Source organism: Podarcis cretensis (genome assembly GCF_951804945.1).
Source record: "Podarcis cretensis genome assembly, chromosome: 11".
In the NCBI taxonomy this organism is placed as follows: Eukaryota; Metazoa; Chordata; class Lepidosauria; order Squamata; family Lacertidae; genus Podarcis; species Podarcis cretensis.
Window position 1 is genome coordinate 57128137 of NC_137180.1, and position 6349 is coordinate 57134485.

General features: G+C 45.7%; 1 protein-coding gene across 2 annotated transcripts in view; it reads left to right on the forward strand.

The window, feature by feature from the left end:
- SKOR2 (SKI family transcriptional corepressor 2) overlaps positions 1-3322 on the forward strand; it is a gene marked incomplete at its 5' end in the record, with an annotated part of 32526 nt that extends 29204 nt beyond the window's left edge. The window contains one exon of one of the 2 annotated variants that reach the window (XM_079994772.1): positions 3285-3322. Of the gene's footprint in view, positions 1-941; positions 978-3284 lie in introns of those variants that run through there. The other variant, XM_079994773.1, reaches the window with a different exon arrangement.
- Positions 3323-6349: the final 3027 nt, after the last annotated feature.

The following is a 6349-nucleotide window of genomic DNA, read 5'->3' on the forward strand; positions in this document are numbered from 1 at the left end:
CCACATCACCACAGAGCCTAGGACTTGCCGATTAGAAGGTCGGCAGTTCGAATCCCTGCGACGGGGTGAACTCCTGTTGCTCAGTCCTAGCTTCTGCCAACGTAGCAGTTCGAAAGCACATCAAAGTGCAAGTAGATAAATAGGTACCGCTCCGGCGGGAAGGTAAATGGTGTTTCTGTGTGCTGCTCTGGTTCACCAGAAGCGGCTTTGTCATGCTGGCCACATGACCCAGAAGCTGTCTGTGGACAAATGCCAGCTCCCTCGGCCAATAAAGCGAGATGAGCGCCACAACCCCAGAGTCGGTCTCGACTGGACCTAATGGTTAGGGGTCCCTTTACCTTTACCTTTTACATCAAAGAAGCTACCTACTATCTTTATGATCCAGGATGCCCGGTGAAGCAACTGGCCTGTGTTTTAGAATGCTTATACGTGCCTGTCGGGTGTAGAGAAAGCAAATGGTAGAGATGGAGAGGCTTGTGGGATTTGATCAGAAATTATTGTCAATGAATCAAACCCAGTCAACGCAATGTTTTCATCGCGAACACAATGGCTTGATGCATATTTTATAATTCCTCATATTGATCCCACCTGACCCCCACACTCTGGGTATTTGCACCCCTACACCCTGCAAAGCAGGAATCTTTGGCACAACGTGGGGCTTGAACCCACAACCTTGAGATTAAGAGTCTCGTGGTCTACCGGCTGAGCATGTGCTCCTCCACTTTGTTAAGACACCTGCAACCAATGTACGTGGTCGTTTGCATTCTTTTTGTTCCGACAGCCAGCAAACGAAAACAAACACCCTGCTCTAAATAGATCTATCTATTCTTGGTAATAATCCCAGCGGTTTCTCTGCTTGGATGGTTTAGTTAGCATTTAAGCGAACACTAATCTTTGAAAAGCACTGCTGTCTACTTTTTTTATATTAAAAAAAAAATCAGGCTGTCTGCAGGGGAGGCATGTCAGCGACAACAGACCCAGCATGAGAAATTTATCTGCTGGGCTGTTCACTCCCTGCATATCTAAGCACGCTGCCTCTCTTACTTGCTCAAACGATTCTGCGCAACAGGTAAACCTCCCAGCCAAATGCAGCCTGCCAGCCTTGCATTGTACAGTGGTACCTCGGGTTACATACGCTTCAGGTTACATATGCTTCAGGTTACAGACTCCGCTGACCCAGAAATAGTGCTTCAGGTTAAGAACTTTGCTTCAGGATGAGAACAGAAATTGTGCCGCAGGAGGAGGCCCCATTAGCTAAAGTGGTGCTTCAGGTTAAGAACAGTTTCAGGTTAAGAACGGACCTCTGGAACGAATTAAGTACTTAACCCGAGGTACCACTGTATAGCCTGGCAGAAGATGACAGTCCCCTTATTTTTTCCAGTGTTGGGCCCAGCAGGATTTAGCCTGCAAGGGCCAGAGACCAGGTTGGGCACAAGTCAAGGTCTAGATCAGTAAACATAGGAAAAGCGGGCAGAGACTGGGATACAGGTAAGGTCAAGTAGCTGGCCACATTCTCTACAGTAGCTGCTCTGATAAGCTTCTCAGACTAAGGTACTGAACTCATGTTAACTCAAGCCTCTTTTGGCTCCTCTAATTGCCTGGTCCAGTTGGGCTCATGAGTGCAGTACAATCCTCTCCAGCTGTTCTCTGGGTGGCATTGCAGAGCAGGGACTATCAGTCTTATCCCTCCTTCTGCGCGATTGCTCAAACAGAGCAGCAATCAACAGCACAGAGGCGTGTGTGAGACAGAGTCTGTCACACAAATTCCTTTGCCTTGAATTTGCTTGGAGGGAAACATCGATTCATATGGTGTCATATTTACAATTCGAGCACAATTCATAGTGTTGGTGCTGACCTTTAAAGCCCTAAATGGCCTCAGTCCAGTATACCTGAAGGAGCGTCTCCACCCCCATCATTCTGCCCGGACGCTGAGGTCCAGCGCTGAGGGCCTTGTGACGGTTCCCTCACTGTGAGAAGCAAAGCTACAGGGAACCAGGCAGAGGGCCTTCTCGGTGGTGGCACCCGCCCTGTGGAACACCCTTCCAGCAGATGTCAAAGAGAAAAACAACTACCATACTTTTAGAAGACATCTGAAGGCAGCCCTGTTTAGGGAAGCTTTTAATGTTTAATAGGTTATTGTATTTTAATATTCTGTTGGAAGCAGCCCAGAGTGGCTGGGGAAACCCAGCCAGATGGGCGGGGTATAAGTAATAAATTATTATTATTATTATTATTATTATTATTATTATTATTATTACCCACTTAAAATAAGCTGAAATGTTAAATCCTGCCTGATTTTGAATTTGTGTGCATCGTTTTTATTTCAGCATGCTGCTCAAGGAACATGTCCGGCTTCAACCCACTATTATTATTTATTTATTTATTTATTTATTTATTTATTTATTTATACCCCACCCATCTGGCTGGGCTTCCCCAGCCACTCTGGGCAGCTTCCAACAGAATATTAAAATACAGTCATGCATCAAACATTAAAAGCTTCCCTAAACAGGGCTGCCTTCAGATGTCTTCTAAAAGTCTGGTAGTTGCTGTTCTCTTTGACATCTGGTGGGAGGGCATTCCACAGGGCAGGTGCCACTACCGAGAAGGCCCTCTGCCTGGTTCCCTGTAACTTGGCTTCTCGCAGTGAGGGAGCCGCCAGAAGGCCCTCGGCCCTGGACCTCAGTATCCAGGCAGAACGATGGGGGTGGAGATGCTCCTTCAGGTATGGCACAGATCCAGGGTTTCCACTTCTGTGTTCTGTGAATGATGGCAGTTTAGACCCAATGAGAAGAGGGTCCTGTTCTCCTGCTCTGGAGGGTAGGCTTCAAATTACAAGAAAGGAAATTCCTGCTCAACATCAGGAAGAACATTCTGACAGTAAGAGCTGTTCAATGGTGGAACCGTCTCCAGAAGGTGGTGGACTCTTCTTCACTGGAGTTTTTTAAAGCAGAGGTTGGATGAGCATCTGTCATGGATGCTTTAGCTGAGATTCTTGCATTGCAGCAGGTTGGACTAGATGACCCTTGGGGTCCCTTCCAACTCTACAATTCTATGATTCTATGACTGTCAGAACAATTTCATTGGTGGATCTGCCTACACTTCCTAAGGCTTGCCGTCTTGCTGTAGCCAAGGGAGATAAGGCTTTCTTCTTATTTTTGTTATTGCTGTCAATGGGAGAGAATTGTTAAATTATGGACGATCATAGCTAAGATTTATGTAATTAAATCAAATCATGTTATTGATTTATAGCCTGTTCTAATATTTTCTTTTCTCTCGCCTTATAGCAGGAGCGCAGGATCCTCTGATAAGAAACTACCCACCCATTGCTTTGATTTCAGACTTATTTGAAGACTGAAAATGGAAGGGCTTTGGGTGTTTTTTTAAGAAAATAAGGAAGAAACAAAAATAAATCAGGTTCCATTGAACCCAAGGACAAGTGACCTCAAAGCTTCATGGACAACCATGTAAATTAGAATGTAGCAGACATTTATTAATTTCAAAAGAAGAAGAGGAAGAGGAGGAAGAAGAAGAGGAGGAGTTTTTTAAAAAGGTGGAACAATTCAAGAATGCCTGTCTTGGATCTTTTTGGTGGTACCAGAGTTTGGTTTGGTGTTTTTAGAAGGACTCCTCAACTTGATAGAAACTGTGAAAAGGCTTTCTGACCCAGTCATGTGGTTAAACCCACACAAAAGACCCTTCCAAGGCTTCCCGGTGCAGTGTCACAAAAGCACGTGGAAAGTTCAGCTTGTTTTGCTTTTGAAGAGTGATTCTTTTGTGGAAAGGAACGTGATTCAGAAGGGGGGGAAAGAACAAACTTGGGCTAGCGTGACATTGAGATGTATTGATGGAAGAGCATTAGCCATACCCAGTGCTTTCTGAAAGCAGACTGGGAAATTGAAGGATCCTCATCTGCTCAACCACCTTTTCCCAGACTCTCTCCGTTCTCTCCCAGTATTTTGCCTGCTGTATGAATGAAGATTGTACTCTTCTGGAAATATTTTACAATTTATTATTGAGTGTAATTAAAAATATAACCCCTGAGATTAAAAGGAAAAAAAAGGTATTTAACTCTGTTGTAGTTTCTTTAACATTCATGTGGATAAAAAAAAAGTCTATAATAAAAGCAGAAAACTATATGACGTAATAGTTGGTGCTTTCCTGCAAGTCAGCTGTTTCATTCATTTGCTTACTCTTCCTCCTCGCCCTGTTGTTTGTCATGGCAGGTAATAACTGCGTTGGTTGATAAGCTTGAATATGTGTGCCGATATGAAGCTGCTGCAGGCCATTGATATATCTGGCTCAGTGTTGTCTACAAGGAGTAGGGTCTCTAAGGTCTCGGACAGGGTTTTTCCCCAGCCCTACCTGGAAATGTAGGGACGCGGGTGGTGCTGTGGGTTAAACCACAGAGCCTAGGACTTGCTGATCAGAAGGTCGGCGGTTCGAATCCCCACGACGGGGTGAGCTCCCGTTGTTCAGTCTCTGCTCCTGCCAACCTAGCAGTTCGAAAGCACATCCAAGTGCAAGTAGGTAAATAGGTACCGCTCCGGCGGGAAGGTAAACAGTGTTTGCGTGCACTGCTCTGGTTCGCCAGAAGCAGCTTAGTCATGCTGGCCACATGACCCAGAAGCTGTACGCCGGCTCCCTCGGCTAATAAAGCGAGATGAGCGCCGCAACCCCAGAGTTGGTCACGACTGGACCTAATGGTCAGGGGTCCCTTTACCTTACCTGGAAATGGGGGTGATTGTATTTGGGACCCTTAGCGCTGCAATGCATTTGCTCTGTCATGCAGCTACAGACTTTCTAACATTGCCACTGTGCAATTCTTTTATTCCTCCTCTCTCCTAAAGGAAAAAGAAAAACCAGCCAGTTCTGGACCCAGCATCTCTTCACAAATGTTCTGAAATTGGTATAATGTTTAAATAGCATTGTCCCATCAGTTTGTGCATCTTGTCTGCCTTCTCCTCTTGAACTGTTTCTGACAATGGAGAGAGGAGGAAAGTACAGTAATAGGTGGTGTTTGAGTTACAGACAGGTAGCCGTGTTGGTCTGCCATAGTCAAAACAAAATAAAAAAATTCCTTCCAGTAGCACCTTAAAGACCAACTAAGTTAGTTCTTGGTATGAGCTTTCGTGTGCATGCACACTTCTTCAGATACCAACAGGTGGCGTTTGGAGAGCCTACAACATTCACCTGGGAGAAACTCCCTCCCCAAACACCCCTTCTCTCAATACAGGTATGAGGAACCTGTGGCCCTCCAGATGTTGATGTCTTCTCACTCCTTTCAGCCCCAGCCAGCATGGCAAATGGTCAGGCATGATAGGAGTTTTAGTCCAACAACATCTAGGAAGCCGCAGGCTCCCCATCCATTGTTTAGGGAACTTGCGGCCTTTGAGTCAGGGGACACATCCACTGCAAAACATTGTTCCCCTTCAAAGGGTTTGGTTCAGTAGTCCTTGCGCCCAGTTGTGATGACCATGACATCAAACTGACAACTCGCATATGCGACTGAACCATCACAGACTCAACACCTTGGGGAGGGCTTTACTATCACCTGATTTCACAACATTTTCCATCCCGGAGAGGCAGCCATCTTGTTAGTCTGTTTCACCAAACCAACAGAGTCATTTAAGGTGCTCTGTGGTGGCACCGTGGGTTAAACCACAGAGCGCAGGGCTTGCCGATCAGAAGGTCGGCAGTTCGAATTCCCCCGATGGGGTGAGCTCCCGTTGCTCAGTTCCTGCTCCTGCCAACCTAGCACTTCGAAAGCATGTCAAAGTGCAAGTAGATAAATAGGTACCGCTCTGGCAGGAAGGTAAACAGCATTTCCATGCACTGCTCTGGTTCGCCAGAAGCGGCTTAGTCATGCTGGCCACATGACCCGGAAGCTGTATGCCAGCTCCCTTGGCCAATAAAGCGAGATGAGTACCACAACCCCAGAGTCGTCCACAACTGGACCTAATGGTCAGGGGTCCCTTTACCTTTACCTAAGATTCTTTTAATGTTTTCAGTGGAGTTGATTCAGGAATTTAGCTGACACTTGTCAAGTTTTGAATAGTCAGGTTTTGGATAACCTAGTGCTGCACAGCTTATGGGTCAATTATCCCATAAGACAGCAGAAGTCAGATGGGCACTGGTTGTTCAATGCTGCTCCATACAAGTATGTGCTATCTGTGTGCAACTCTATGTGCTCTGTGTTCCAGTCAAAGTTGCATGACTTTATGTAATCATTTCCACCTTTTGATTGATTGATTCAGTCGCCATCTAGGCAGAGAAACAATGAGACCAAGTCCATTTTTTTACGTCATCAGCTGTGAAATGTGTCTGCTAAAAATTACCTTATGATCACAAT